The 16,931-nt window shown below is 37.0% G+C and overlaps 1 pseudogene; it reads right to left on the bottom strand.

The window, feature by feature from the left end:
- Positions 1-13,769: 13,769 nt before the first annotated feature.
- On the bottom strand, positions 13,770-14,341 carry LOC114104485 (interferon alpha-5-like; annotated as a pseudogene).
- Positions 14,342-16,931: the final 2,590 nt, after the last annotated feature.

Here is a 16,931-nt window from a genome sequence, read left to right on the forward strand (position 1 = left end):
GAAGCTGGAGGCATCACAATACCAGACATTAAACTATACCACAAAGCTATAGTAACAAAAATGGCATGATATCAGTACCAAAATAGACATGTAGACCAACAGTACAGTATAGAAGACACAGAGACAAACCCACATAAAAACAGTTATCTAATACAAAACAAAGGCACCAAAAACATAGTTTGGCAAAAAGCTAGCATCTTCAACAAATGATGCTGGAAAAACTGAAAGTCCATATGCAGGAAAATGAAATTAAACCACTATTTCTCTCCATGCATAAAGCTCAACTCAAAGTGGATCAAGGACCTAGGAATTAGACCAGAGGCTCTGCACCTAATAGAAGAAAAAATAAGAACAAATCTTCATCATGTTGGATTAGGTCCTGACTTCCTTAACCAGACTCCTAAAGCACAAGAAATAAACCAAGAATTAATAAATGGGATGGATTCAAACTAAAAAGCCTTTATTCAGCAAATGAAATAATCAATAATGTGAAGAGAGTGCCCACAGAGTGGGAGAACATCTTTACTACATGCACATCAGAACTCAAAAACTTAACATCAAAAATAAATAAATAACCCAATCAATGGGTTAAGGGCTTAAGTCTAATGGGTTAAGGGCCAATCAATGGGTTAAGAGTTAAATGGGCTCAGGAACTAAACAGATAATTCTCAGAAGAAGATATATAATCAATCAACAAAAATATGAAAAAATGTTCAATTTCTCTAGTAATTAGAGAAATGCAAATCAAAACTACTCTAAGATTTCATCTCACCCCAGTCAGAATGGCAATTATCAAGAATACTTGCAATAATAAGTGTTGGTGAGAATGTGGAGAAAAAGCTACACTCATACATTAATGGTGGCACTGCAAATTGGTACAGCCACTATGGAAAGCAGTATGGAGATTACTTAGAAAACTTGTAATGGAACCACCCTTTAACCCAGCTATCACACTCCTCTGTCTATACCCAAAGGACTTAAAATCAGCATACTATAGGACATCGCCACATCAATGTTCATAGCAGCTCAATTCACAATAGCTAAACTGTGGAACCAACCTAGATGCCCTTCAACAGATGAATGTATAAAAAAAAAATACCGTGGTACCTATATACAATGGAATATTACTTAACATTAAAAGAGAATAAAATTATGGCATTTGCAGGAAAATGGATGGAGTTGGAGAATATCATGCTAAGCAGAGTAAGCCAATCCCCCCAAATCAAAGGCCAAATGCTGAACCATAATGGGAGAGTAGGATCAAGAGAAAGAAGAAACTTCAATTGGGCAAAGGGAAGGGAGGGAAGAGGAGGCAGCATGGGGGTAGGAAATATGGTGGAATGAGAAGGATATCTTTACCCTAGGTACATGTTTAATTGCACATATGGTGTGACTCTACAGGGTGTACAACCAGAGAAATGAAAAATGGTGCCCATTTTTATACAATGACTCAAAAGAAATGTGTTCTGCTATTGTGTATAACCAATTAGAACACATTAAAAAAGAAAAAATAAATCAGTCAATTAGAGAAACAAAAAGAAAAGAATTAAAATGAAGGACAAAAGCAAAATGGTACACACACCATCAAACATATAAATTTATGACTTATGGGAATATGAGAAATGACAACAGATAGGACCAGAAAGCTTGTCAAGTAAAAATTATGAGACATCTTCCCAAATCTTGGGATGATATTGACGTACAGATTCATTAGCTGAAAAAACTTCTGGCAAGATCAGTTCAATAAAGAACACAATTATGTGCCACACAATGACGTTTTGGTTAACAATCAACCACTTAATATGATGTTGTTTCCATAGACTCATTTAAGTAAGAAATTCTTATATCTAGTGAAAGTATAGATGAAAAAGACAATTCTCAGAAGAAGATATATAATCAATCAACAAAATTATGAAAAAAATGTTCAATTTCAAGAGAAAAGGAAACTTCAGGAGAAGAAAAAAAAAGAACCCCTAGAAAAATTCAGTGAGGTTTTAACAGAAGCTTTCACTGACCTCAATAAATTTCTTAAAAGACTTGATATCAGTAATCATAAGGTAGCACATATCTCAAAAAAAGGTAGAAGAAAGGATTTCGAATGTTTTACCACAAAGAAAAGATGAATGAGGGTATAGATGTGTTTGTACTGACTTGACCATTACAAAATATAGACATGCACTGAAACATCACATCGTACCCAAAAATGTGTACAATTTTTATGTGTCAACTTTAACACATTTAAAACATCATGAACTCCAACACTGAAAGATTTTCATTAATGAGGGGAATATTTATGAAACATTATAAGCTTAGAAGTTTATTTATGGCAAAGAAAGAAAGCAAACGAGAAAACCAACGTGGACCTATTTTTAGAGAGTGATGACTCTTCAAGAAGAACCTCAGGTGGGTCCTTCATGAGGTATTCCAAAAGAGGACATTCTTAACAGAGGATGCAATGGCTTCCTGTACATTATTCCTAAAAGATTTCCAGTGTGCTAAGATGTGGGAATGGAAAACAGTGCTATTGATGATTCTGATCTGTGTAGGCAAAGGCTAATATATATGTTTGTGTCTCAGTTGTTAATAAAAAAAATTCAAAGATAAAAAAATAAATAAATAATTTAAAACTAGAAGTTGCTTATAGAGTAAGGATATAAATAGGGAAAATGTTTTTGCCCAGCTGTGCACTGTGTTTGTGTTTTAAGCTAAATGGTGTTGCAAAAGACTCAAAAAGTTAAAAAATAAAAAATTATAAAGCAAAAATGTTAGAGTAAGCTAAGATTAATATATTACTGAAGTAATAATTAAAAAAATAAATTCGGTATAGCCTAAGAGGACAGTGTTTAAAAAGTCTCCAGTAGCACATAGCAATGTCCTTGGCCTTCAGTTATCCTCTGCTCTCTCACTGACTCACCCAGAGCGACCTCCAGTCCCGCAAGCTCCACTCATGATAAGTGACCTACATGGTATACATTTTTAAAACCTTTGTACTGTTTTTATTGTACTTATTGTTCTAAGGAAAAGCAGACAAACTATCTCTCAAATAGTTATAGGGCAATAGATTTTTCTGCCAAGTGAAAAGGTGTCAGTGAATAATTTCTTAAAAATATATTCAAGCCAGGCTCTGTGGTGCACACCTGTAATCCCAGTGGTTCAGGAGGCTGAGACAGGAGAATCTCGAGTTCAAAGCTAGCCTCAGTAACCATGAGGTGCTAAGCAACTCAGTGAGACCCTATCTCCAAATAAAATACAAAATAGGGTTTCTGTAAATAAAATACAAAATAGGGCTGGGGATGTGGCTCAGTGGTTGAATGCCCCTGAGTTCAATCCCTGGTACCAAAAAAAAATTATATATATATATATATATATATATATATATATATATATATATATATATATATGTGTGTGTGTGTGTGTGTGTGTGTGTGTGTGTGTACACACACATATATATTCAAAGCACTTTATTAACCATTAGCTGTAGTCATCTTGAATCCTATTTATTTTGGAATTTTAAGGTTTGTTCTTATTCTATTTTTGTGAGTTTAAGAACAAAAAAAAGTATGCAGGAATTTCCATTTTTCCCATAGTCCAGCAATGTGGGCTCTGACTCATCTCCTTTGGTTCCTCATGATTCCACTATAGACCCTCCTCATGACAGCCTGCTGTGCTCACTCCAGGGACAACAACTCAGTTTCCTCCTCCAGACCAGGCTGGATTTCCTGCTGTCTACTGATAAACCCAATGAAGAATCTTTTGTTCTGTTTAGCTTTCTACCCAATGGTTGAGTCATCACAGCCAAAAATTTGCAGGAGCATTCTGTGTCCTATAGAGAGGTGGTGATGGCTTTTTTTTTTTTTTTTTTGAGAGAAAGAGAGAGAGAGAATTTTAATATTTATTGTTTAATTTTCCGCGGACACATCTTTGTTTGTATGTGGTGCTGAAGATCGAAACCGGGCCGCACGCATGCCAGGCGAGCGCGCTACCGCTTGAGCCACATCCCCAGCCAGGTGATGGCTTTTAAAGAGCTATTTAGCCAAGGAGGGTTGGCTTTCACTCTGAAAGCAACCACATTAGTTCGGATGCTTTTGATTGACTAAGGTTGATGATTTTCCCACAACACAGCCTCTGTATTGTCTATGTTTCTTAAGATTTAAAAGATACCCTTTTGTTTTGCAAACATTTACCAGGTCTGGCATAAAAAAAGCAAAAATAAAAACCGTCCCTTCTGAGTTGCTGGCCTGATGCCTGTGTGCACAAATTGCCATGACCCACACAGACAGAGTCACATGGAGCCTTTCCCCTGTCCCCAGAAAACATACTCAGCACACATGTGGCAAAGGCCATCATGTTTGGGCAACACTGCACCATGCCATGGCCTCCATGGGTGTCTGTGGGTCAGGGATGGTGCCCTGGTGCTGACAGTGAGGGATGCACTTGCTTCATGTAGAATCACAGCACATGGGGATTCCTGATGACTCATGGGCTCCACTGGGGTTTCCTTTATAAGAAAGCAACCTGGGATTTTTGTTTGTCTGGGTATTTGATTTTGTTTCTCCTTCCATTTCTCCTCCTCCTCCTCCTCCTCCTCCTCCTCCTCCTCCTCCTCCTCCTCCTCCTCCTCCTCCTCCTCCTTCCTTTTTACTATTGGGGATTGAATTCACTGAGCCACATCCACAGCCATATTTTGTCTTTTATTCAGAGATAAGGTCTCACTGAGTTGCTTAGCACCTCACTTTTGCTGAGGCTGGCTTTGAACTCTTGATCTTCCTGCCTCAGCCTCCCAAGCTGCTGGGATTACAGGTGTGCCCCACTGCACCTGGCCTGTGTCTTTGATTTCTTTTTTTTTTTTTTTTAAAGATGAGAGAGAGAGAGAGAGAGAGAGAGAGAGAGAGAGAATGAGAATAGATCCACTTATGCCCTCCTTTCAATGCATTAAGTGAAGTAAATAAATGAATTATCACAAAGGTCTTTGCATTAGGGATTGTGATCTTCCATTCTGTACACTACTAATATTTGAGCTCCTAAAAAGGCTCAGCCCAACTATTGCTAAATATATTCAAATCCCTGCCTGTGACCCTGTTCAATTATTGTTTGCATATTGTTTTTAAATGAACTGCATCATGACTAGAATTGAGAGATTCCATGGGTTGCATTGGCCTCATGAATAATCTCCCTGTGCTGGAAGCCCTCTAGCCTCACTGGACCAACTCTCCACCCTCCAGTGCTCTCCCAGTGCTCTCCCTGTCACTCAAGCTGGGGACACTGATGTTGTCCTTATCTCTGCAGGAGGATTCTGCTCCTATCCTCCACTTCAGTCATCTCTCCATATCAGGACACACAACCTGAAAGATTCTGAATCCAGAAATCATGTCTATTAACCTGCAGCAACAGATATTGGCCCATTTCCTGAGAACCCACCATTATTCCAGTGGAAATTTTAAGCATGTCTGTTTTCCTTCCATATTGTCAAGCTGGCTCATCCAATTTCTTCCTGTTACTAGAGCTGTACTTCCTTGTTTAGAACATACAGAGTCGTGTGCAGTCACTTTCTAGTGGAGTTAGAACATGAAAACTTCTAAACAGGAGCAGAGATGAGCTGTTGGATTCTTTGGCAGTTCACTGGGTGTAGATGTGCGGGCAGGGCTCCTTCTTCTCACTGCTTCTGTACCCGGCTGAACATCAGTGGGCATCTACTCCTGCGACACAGGAATCAGCAGAGAGAAAGAGACCAGTGTGGCCCATTTACATTATTAGTCCTGAAGCTCAAAAAACCTGACTGTCTCCAGGTTGTGTGGCATCATGACTCCTGGTCAACAGGGTGCTCTCCACTGCCCTCCTGATCCCCCTATTAAGTGGAATAAATGCACTTGTGTGGGGTTGGGGTTGAGTGGAGCAGAGCCTGGCTCTTGACTCTGCAGGGCCAGGAGGGCAAGGAGGGCTGCTCAATGTTACTCCATTCACTCCACTACCACCGTCCCTCCAGTGCTGCCTCTGTGGTGTTCTCCAGTTCTGCTGAACATGTAACAAATTAGTGAATCCAGGAAATAAAACAACATATGGTTATAGAGATTTCAGGACAAGGAGACAATGTGTATCTAAACCATAGCACTTCTGCATATAATATGATCATAAAATATAATATGAAATAGTGAAAAATTACATGAAGTGGAAGTAAGCAGGACACAAGAATGGAAGTAGTCATAGTGTTTGAAAGATGTTAGTACTCAAACATAGCCAGGGTTATAAAAAAAATCCATAAACAAATAAAATAAAGGCATTCTGTCCAACTATACCTATGAATCAATGAATCTATCTATCCATCTATCTATCTCCAGGTAGACCTGCTCCTAAATGAGTTCCCTCACAAATGGTGGAGAAGGAAAGAAAAGCAAGGGACCAAAATCACTTCACATATAATCAGTAGCCCTCTAGCCCATCAACAGGAGGGAAGTAATGGAAATCTCCAGTCTCAGAGAGATTCCAGCTGAAGTGAACCCCCTTCCTTCCTCCTGAGTCATTCACAATCACTTCCTGATTCACTTGTCCATCAGTGCTGTGACGTTGCCTGCATCCCTCCTGTTCTTACCCTAATGGAGTCCAGAGGGTCACCTGGCAGCTGTGTTCTCATAAGCCCTTTACTGTCCTCTATGCTCTGATGGCCAAGTCCAGGTGGAATTGATACAAGCTCCTGCCTTATTCATAGTGAGATTGAGAACTTTCTGCTGGTTGTAGCAGAAAAGGATAGGATATGATTGTAGGAAGGAATCTGTAAGATGGCAAGTTACTCTTAAGAAGAGTCAAGGTATCATCCAACAGATTTTCTCTGGTTCTCCTTCAGCTTCACACGGGTGGGCGGCTCCCTCACCTCCAGCTTGCAGAACCTGAAAGTGGTGATAGGTCAGGAGGGTCTGGACCACTGAGCAGTCTGGAGGAAAGGGAGGCATTCTGACTCTTTTCCCAAAAAAACCCTGCCCATTGTCCAAAGAGGACCCGCCCTCCCTGAAGCTGGGAGTATTTTTCCTAAGATAAAAAATGCCAAGGAAATGAGTTCATTCCAATACTAGGGTCAGTTCTTATTAGGAAAGAGACTTTTTAGCTCTGATAAAAACAAACAATAACAAGGTCAATGGAAGGAAAAAACAGACTTCTGCATAAACAGGCAAATCCTGCTCTCTGGATTAGACACGTCACTGGCTTCATCTGTGGTGGCCAGGAGGTTGGAGCTGGTCTTCCGGAAATCTTGAGACAGCCCCAGAGTATATTGGATCTTGCTTTGTGTTTCCTTTTAGCTACAGCTACATTGACCCACCATTGTAAAAGGGAAATCCCCTCATTTCCAAAAATACTCATTAGAAGAGAGAGCCAGTGAGGGGAAAGAGCCACTTTTACAAGACTTTCTGACAAACTGAGAACTTTCACTCAACTTTTGCTTTCAATTGGTGGGTTGATAATTTGAAGGGAAACTCCATGAGCACAGACAACAAGGGAAGAGAAGAAAACAGCTGAAATGAATATTCAGGGCATGTTAAAAGGAATGAATGATGATAGCCCAGTGGGGGAATTCTAGAGCAAAGAGGGGAAGATGATCATTGTGATTTCCTAGTGAAAGAATGTGGTCCAGAAGAATAGGGAGTTAAAAAGGAAAGTTAACAGATATTAGAATCAGCAAGGGAGTACCATACATATTTCACTTCTATTTGGGAGGTCAACTTCGTACCCAGAAATTTTTACAAGTTGCCATTTCCTGACTGGATCTAAAGGTTAGACATCCAGGTGAAGGGTGACTGTTCTTTAGTCTTCTCCAGAATTCTTCCTAAAATTCCTTTTAAAAAAATTATCAAATTTTGGAGGTAGCTATTGAGAGATATGGCAGGGTTCATGATTCTGATATAAATCTTTACGTATGTGGTAACCATTACTATCATCCAAAAGTAGTCTCTGGAGAATGAAGAGAAATCTCCAAGCAGTGCAATTATTTCTGCCTAGATCAGAAACCTCCCTCACTTCTTTCCACCTACAATCCTATCTTGGTTCTTGTACTTCCCTAAAAGAGTTTCCCTTGGCCTGTATGCACTGGATGCTGCTTTCTCTTTCCTTTGGGTACAGCTACTATGACATCACATGAAACGGAAATTGCTTGGAGAGCTCTCCAGCAGATGTCTGTGCAAAACCTAGACAGTTTATAGAACTTCTGCTTTCTACTTATGTTGTGCTGCTCTTTAGGGAAACCATTAAGCTGAAACCACATCAGAAAGCAGCCCTGTGTGAATGAGAAGGCAGGTGAAGAGAAAAAATGACAAGGGTGCCCTTGGGAATTCTACCTGAGAGAGGAAGGAAACTGTGAAGGAAACTGGGAATGTGTCCTGGGATGCTGGGGGAAAGGGAGTTGGGGAGCCAGGAGCCAGAATCAACAAAACACCACGTGTCTTCTGCACTTTCATGGGGAGGTTCATTCCCACAGTCAGGTATTAATGCAAGCCACCATTTCCTGAGTGCATGTAAATGACACTTCTTTAAAGTGAAAAGAGCCATTCTTCAGCCTCTGTAGAACTCATGACATAATTATGGACTTTCTGGCTGCCTCTTTTAGTGGTCAATGACTGAAAGATAGGGCACACTTCTAAGAATATTCTAGAAAAGACAAATGCTATTCTCCTAGACAATGCAGAAAAATAGGAAAATCCAAACAGAATGGACTTTCAGTGTAAAAGTCTTCATTCCAATTTCTGACAGATTTTGTAGTTTTGTATTTCTGTTGTAATTGTTAAATTCTTTTTGGTTTGGAAATACACACAACTCTCTGTTGCTCTATTTACATGGTTCTTGTGTTTTTCAGCTAGTTTGGACATTTTTTTTTTTGAGCATTGAATAATATCACTGATCCAGTTTCCATTTCCTACTTTCATTTTACAAAGCAAATGTGTCAATCTTTATGTCCATGTGAAGTGTTGTTTTTTTTTTTTGTGTGTGTGTGTGTCTACATTGGTTAGTAATATTCATAAAACTAGGAAAATTATCAGGAGTAATACAAAATAATATTTAACATATGTAACTACATTCTAAAATTAAATGTGCTATAAAAGCTGCTGTTGTAAACCAGTGTGACATGAGGTAAGTTGAATAACCTAATAAGGCCAGTATTTCTAGGAATCCTTATGTGAGCACTAATAATGAGATATTTTGAGAAAGGATTGAATTAGCTATCTATTTCTGGCTAACAAGTTAACAAGAATCAAGCACTCACTGGTGTACAAAGTAGTATTAATTAAAATAATGTTAAAATATTATTTTGCATAGCTATGTTCTTATTTAAAATAAATGTATTAATTATATTATTCATATTAATATTATTTTCACGATATCAATTGCATAAAATCTATCCAGAAAAAACATATTACAAAAAAGGTGAAAACTGTATATAGAAAAATAACCCATAATCTTTCCAGATATGTCTTTACTTTCTCCACTTTAGAGTCACTGTCTCTTCTTATCTACAGCCCAAGTGATGTCATTTCACTTGAACTTCTTAGTTCATCCTCTTCCAGCTCACAGAAGAGACATGGGGCAATGAGACCCAGTAAATGATGCTAAATACAATTAGCTTTTTTAAAATAAAATAAAATAAAATAAACTGTTTTGGGAGTCTTTTGAATTTGCATTATTTTTATTTAATATCTTTTCTGAGCAATGGGTTATCTTGCTGCTTCTGAATTGCTTTCTCTTTCATCTCAAATTTAGAAGCAAACAGCAAAGAAATTGAGACAAAAGAGACCGAATCATTATTTTCTCTTTTTAAATTTATTTTTATTAGAGCATTATATTTATACATAGTAGCTGGGTTCATTTTGACAAAATCATACATGCATGGAATTTGATTTCAATTCCCATTCTCCTTTTACCCCATTATTTATTTGTTTTTGATGTGTACTTTCTACATACACATAAAGGTGAAATTCCCTGTGGTATATGTACCTAATGTAGTTTTTAAAAAAATTCATTCCATATTTCCTCATCTTTCCTGTCACTCTTTCTTAATTCTCAATCTCCTTCTTCCATTCCACGGATCTTCCCTATAGCTATGTGATATCTGAATCCCACCCCCACTCAACTTCTTTACCTTATTTTTGCCCTAGCTTTGACATATGAAAGAAAACATTCAACCCTTTATTTGCTGAGTCTGGCTTATTTGACTTAGCATGATCTTTTCCATTTCGATCCATTTACCAGCAAATGCCATTACTTCATTGTTTTATGGCTGTGTAAAATTCCATTGTGTATATATACCACATTTTCTTGACCCATTCATCTATTAATGGGCATCTGGGCTGATCCATGATTGTCTATTGTGAATTGTGCTATTATAAATATTGAAGTGACTGTGTCCCTATAGGATGTTCATTTTAGATCTTTTGGATAAATACCAAGGAGTGGGATAGCTGGGTCGATGGTGGTTCCATTCCCAGTTTTCTGAGGAATCTCTTTACTGTTTTCTAGAGTGGTTGTACTAATTGGCAGTTCCACCAACAATGTGTCCTTATCCCCCACATCTTCACCAGCATTTATTATTGTTTGTATTCTTGATCATTGCCATTTTTTAAAAAAGATGGAAATATCTTATTTTATTTATTTGTTTCTGGTGCTGAGGATTGAACCCAGCATGTCACATGTGTGAGGCATGTGCTCCACCATTGAGCTATAACCCCAGCCCCGCTAATCAACATTTTGACTGGAGTGAGACAAAATCTTAGTGTAGTTTTGATTTGCATTTCCCTGCTTGCTAGGAACGTTGAACAAAATTTCATATATTTGTTGGCCATTGTGTTTCTCATTTTGAGAGGTGTCTGTTTAGTTCTTTTGCCCATTTATTGACTTGGTTATTTGTTTTTTTGGTGTTAAGTGTTTTGAATTTTTATATTTTTTTGGATATGGATCCCCTATCAGAGGAGCAGCTTGCAGAGATTTTTTTCCCCATTATGTAAGCTCTGTCTTCATGCTTTCAATCATTTCTTTAACTGTGCAGAAGCTTTTTAATTTGATGGCATCTCACTTATTTATTCTTGGTTTTATGTTTTGGGCTTATGTTAGGGATCTTATTAAGGAAGTCGGTGCATGTATCTATATGATGAAATATTGATCCTATGTTTTCTTCTAGCAATTGCACAGTTTCTGGTTTAATTCCAAAGTCTTTGACTCATTTTGATTTGACTTTTGTACAGGGTGAAAGATACAGATCTAATTTTATTATTCTACATATGGATATCCAGTTTTCCCAGTACCACTTGTTAAAAAGGCTGTCTTTTCTTCAAAGTATTTTTGGCAACTTTGTCAAGTATCAGATGACTATCTGTGAGTTTGTCTCTGTGTCTTCTACTAATTCCATTGGTCTTCATATCCGTTTTGATGACAATACCATGTTGTTGTTTTTTTTTACTATAGCTCTGTGGTATAATTTGAGATTGGGTATTATAATGCATCCAGCATTGTTCTTGCTTGAAATTGCTTTGGCTATTCTGAGTCTCTTATTCTTCCAAGTGAATTTAAGGACTGTTTTTTCTAGTTCTGTGAAAAGTGTCATTGGTATTTTGATGGGGATTGCTTTGAATCTGAATATTGCTTTTAGTAGTATGTCCATGTTGACAATATTAATTCTGTCTATCCCAGAGCATGGGAGGTCTTTCTGTCTTCTAAGGTCTTCTTCAATTTCTTTCTTCAGTGTTCTGTGACTATTATTGTAGACATCTTTCACTTCCTTGGTTAGATTAAGACCCAAGTTTGTTTGTTTTTGAGTTTATTGTGAAAGGAATGATTTTCTTAATTTCTTTTTGAACAGAATCACTGTTGAGGCATAGGAAAGGTATTGATTATGAGTGTTGATCTTGTATTCTGCTACTTTGCTAAATCCATTTATCAGTGCTAGAAGTCTTCTTGTGGAGGTTTTTTTTAAATGAGGGGGTCTTCTATATATACTATCATGTCATCAACAAACAGAAATAGCTTGACTTCTTTTCCTATTTGTATCCCATCATTTCCTTCTCTTTGTCTGATTTCTCTGGCTAGAGTTTCAAAAATTACATTGAACATATGTGATGAGAGTACAGGTCCTTGTCTTCAAGTTTCTGATTTTAGAGGAAATGCTTTCAGTTATTCTCTGTTCACTATGATGTTGGCTTTGGGTTTATCATATATAGTGTTTATAATGTTGAAACCATTTCCTTCTATCCTAGATTCTCTAATGTTTTTAACATTAATGTGTGCTGGATTTTTATCAAAGGCTATTTCTGAGTTTAATGAGATGATAATATGGTGCTTGTTCTTAATTCTACTTAAGTGGTGAATTATATTTATTAATTTGCATATGTTGAGCCAACCCTGCATCCATGGGATAAAGCCCACTTGATCATGGTGTATTATTTTCTTGATCATGGTGTTTTATTTTCTTGATGTGTTTTGAAAGTATTTTCCTAATATTTTACTATGGAATTTTTGCATTTGTGTTCATCAAGGATATGATCTGTAGTTTTATTTCTTGTGTATTCATCTGATTTTGGCAGTTGATTAAACTGGCCTCTTAGAATGAATTTGGAGGTATTTCCTTCTTTTCAACTTCATGGAATAATCTGAAAATGACTGGTGTTAGTTTTTCTTTAAAGATCTGATAGAACTCAGCTGTGAATCCATCTGGTCCTGGAATTTAGTTGTTGTTGTTCGAAGGGTTTTAATTGTTCTTTCAATTTCATTATTGATATTGATCATTTAGGTTTTCTATAGCTTCCTGCTGAACCATTATTTGTAATATTTTTGATGCACCATTCTTTCCCCTCTGGTCAATATTCCCAGAAAATTATCATTGCATTTGAGAACATTAAAGCAAAAGGAAAAGAGGTGTAAATCCATATTAGATAAATGTCAAAGTGACTGACAGCTCAGATGACATGACACATGGGAGACCTTCTCTCCCCTTATTCAGCTCCCACATATTTCAGTATCATTTCCACTTATTAATTCTGGGACTCACTTTTCACTTTCACCAGTTCCATTAATTTTCCCATATAGTAATGGTTTCAATCCACAGAGAAGCTTACTGATATTCAACATAGTAATAAACAAAATAAGAATAAATGATCATTGTAATTAAACATATGATGATTTTTAAACTAATACATCATTAAATCTGTTAGTATGATCTGCCAATATATCAAATCCATGAAATCAATCTGGACACAATAGGTTCTTAAAAAGTGAAAACCATGCACAGAAAAAAAACCTATAATCTTTTCCAAATCATACTCTACTTTTCTCCTTTTTAAGTGCATGGTAAATGTAATATTAGGGGGAAGTCAATTCTACCATAAATTTTGTAGATCAAATTGCAAAATCAGGCTTGACATGTCTTTTAATGAATAAACACATAGAATATATCTTTCATAGTAAAAATTTAATGAACAATGCAAAATAAGAAATTGACACTATATAAAATGTACATATTTATATCAATCACAATGTAAAGGTTTACCTCAACTTCTATGAACAGAAATATTTCAGATCTTATAAATAGTATAAAAATAAATATTTAAATAGATACACAGATACATCATCGTGGTCATGGGTAAGGAGTATGATACTTTCTAATACTCCTGAAATCATCTGATAAACTGATGGAATTAATTTCACAAATCCAGCAGGAATGAGAGTCTTTGAAATGGCAGAACTTGTGGGAGTGTGGTAAGGTGTGTTCATCAGTGAGAAGCATTTCCCTGCTGGACCAGGACTCATTCCATGCTCCTTAGTCTTCCATACAGGTTGGCTGACGAAAAGAAGGATTTCATGATTTCTGCTCTGACCACCTCCCAGGCACAAGGCAGGTATTTCTTCTCCTCCAGGTAGACAGTGATCCTGTGGAAGTATTTCCTCACAGCCCTCAGGAGAGCTTTTTCCTCCCCTACCTGCTGGGTCCCACAGGCTTTCAGGTCATCCAGCTGCTGATGGAGGCCATGAGGAAGGTGTCCAGGAAGGTCTTGTCCCAAGCAGCAAAGGCCTCCTGGGTGCTGAAGAGGTTGAAGACCTGCTGGGTCATCTGGTGGAGAACAGCAACAGCTTGAGCCTTCTGCACCTGCTCACCCTCCAACAGCTTCTGGGGAAAGGCAAAGTCCTTTCTGTAGTTCAGGCAGGAGAAAGTGGGAATTCTCCTCATTTTTTCCAGGAGTGTCAGGGACCCCTCCTCATTTTTCTCAGGAATTTCAAGACCCAGGTTGTGGATCTGAGGCAGGTCACAGCCCAGAGAGCACATAGATTTGCAGCTGAGCACCACCAGGGCCAGCAGGAAAGCCAAGGGCAAGGCCATTGGGGATCTTGCAGATGCTGCTGGGCTGCCTGAGATGGGTGATCTTGCACCTTTGCCTCTAGGTTCTCTGAAGCCCTTGATTTGTTCCTATGTCTTAAATAGGAACCAATATACTTTCAATTTTCTCATGTCATCCTCATAAATTTCTACTTTTGTTTTTTGTTTTCCTGTGTGTAATCTCTTTATGTGTTTAGAGCAGGATTTCTCATATATATTTCGTTTTTATTTTCCCCTCACTTGCCTCAAGACCCTTTATAGAATTTTCCCCAATTGACCCAGGCATGATGGCACACTCCTGTAATCACAGAAATTTGGGATGTTGAGGTAGGAGGATTATAATTTTAGGTCCCCCTGAGCAACTTAGTGAGGATCTAAGCAACTTAGCAAAATCTTGTGCCAAAATAGAAAGTGCTAGGGAAATAACCAGGTTATTTCCCTAGTGAAAACATAAATAAAAATAAAAATAAAAACAAAAAACAAAACAAAACAATTTTTCCAATTGAAATTTCTATTAAAGTTTAATAATAGATATACCTTATATGTATCTATATATTCATATACTCTATGTATATCTCTACCTTGTATATAATATTGTTTAATATTTTTATTCAATGCAGAGTTAAAATGACTAAATAAGAATTTCAAGGTAAAAAAGGTATAAAAGCAGCATACTATAGGGATACACCTCCTTCAATGTTATAGCAGCACAATTCACAATAGCCAAATTATAGAATCAATTCTGATGCTCATCAATAGATGAATGGATTAAGAAAATATAGTATATATACACAATAAAATTTTACCCAGCCATAAAGAAGAATGAAATAATGGTATTTTCCAGTACATCAGTGGAAATGGAGAAAGCTATGCTAAGTGATATAAGCCAGACTAAGAATACAGGGTCAAATGTTTTCTCTCACATGTGAAAACTAGAGCAAACACAAGGAAAGAAAGTGGTTGGGCAGGTGATCAAATATCAAATATGTAAAGATACAGGGAAGATGAGTGGAACAGAAGAGGGAGGATGAGAGGGAGGGAGGAAGGAAGGTAAAAGGGGTAATAAATGGAATGAATTGAACAAAATCATGTTATATTCATTTGTAATGGTAGCAAAGGGATTTCACCTTTATGTATATGTAGAATAAAAGAAGTTTAATAGAGTGGAGAAGAGAGAATGGGGGAGGGAGGAGAGGAAGAGGGGGGCAAAGGAGATTGAAATAAAATTCCTTGCATGTATGATTGTATCAAAATGAACCCAATTACTATGTATAATTATAATGCTCGAATAAAAAACAATTCCAAGTAAAAGTTAACCTTAAAAGCCATTGGCATTTAACTTAATTTCCTAACTAAATTTACTCAGTGACTTTAATGTAATTGACTTACTTACAGAAATTCTAAGGTATCAAATTTATGTGCATATTAAAAAATGTATTGAAACAAAATAATTGCAATGTAATGAAATATTTAAAAGCCTTTAAGTGTTATAAATTATTGAAAAAAATTTCTTAACATTTATTTATAGTCTCCTTTGTTTTTCCTGCAAGGAGAATATTTTTTTTTACTTCATTCTCAGCTAGATAATTTTCAGGTAATTGATACTTTCTCCCTTTTAGTGCTTGACATATTATTCATGTGTTGAATAACAGTAGAATTAAATAATAATATTTGATTTTTCTTTTTGTGTGTTTTATTCTCAAAACCCACAACACGTTCAGAAGCACCAAGGATCAAAAATAAGAAACGTCCACATGGAAAACAATGACAGCTCATCGTTACACAGAGGCCAGTTCTTATGATGCAAACTGGAGAGCTAGAGAGTTCTCCAATCCCAACCATCTATTTGTCATAGGTTTGTAGCATGATCTTGCATTTATTTTGCCTGTCTTCATGAACTCAAAGCCAATGGTTCCCATGTTATACAAAAGAAAGCCTAATGATCTCTTTTTCCCAGAGCTGGGGATCAAATCCTGGACCCTGCCCATGCTAGGTGAGTCTACCAGGGAGGCACATTCCCAACCTAGAAAATCCTGAGAAGAGATACTAAGGAATAAGTTTTTCTCGATAGGGTAGGGTTTTGAGCATCACAAACCACTATAAGATTTATCCACACATCGAAGGAATAATTTTCATACTCTTATGTCCAATATAACAATGAGAAAACACAATTGAAAAGATGTCATTAATTTTATTTAATTTTCTTTTTCTGTTAAGGTTCATATTTCCCAAGGAAACTTCAGAGGTCCATCATTATTAGTTCTTACCAAACCAAAGTAAACCATCTTTTCCCTAAATGTCAATAATGGGATGTAAAGGCCATAAAGTACATGGGCCATGTAGTTATTCTGTGTAGCATGCAAGATACCAGATAGTTCTGTTTCTTATTTCCTTTTTCATGGAAAGCAAAAGTTCTCACTTTTGCATCCCAATGCCTAGTGACAAAAAGAACACAAATGCCCATCCAAATGTGATAAAAACATCAGGAAAGCAATATCTCTTCAAGGAAAGAAAGAAAGAAAGAAAGAGAGAGAGAGAGAGAGAGAGAAGAAAGAAAGAAAAAAGAAAGAAAGAAAGAAAGGAAGGAAGGAAG

Source organism: Marmota flaviventris, chromosome 13, assembly GCF_047511675.1.
Source record: "Marmota flaviventris isolate mMarFla1 chromosome 13, mMarFla1.hap1, whole genome shotgun sequence".
Lineage (NCBI taxonomy): Eukaryota > Metazoa > Chordata > Mammalia > Rodentia > Sciuridae > Marmota > Marmota flaviventris.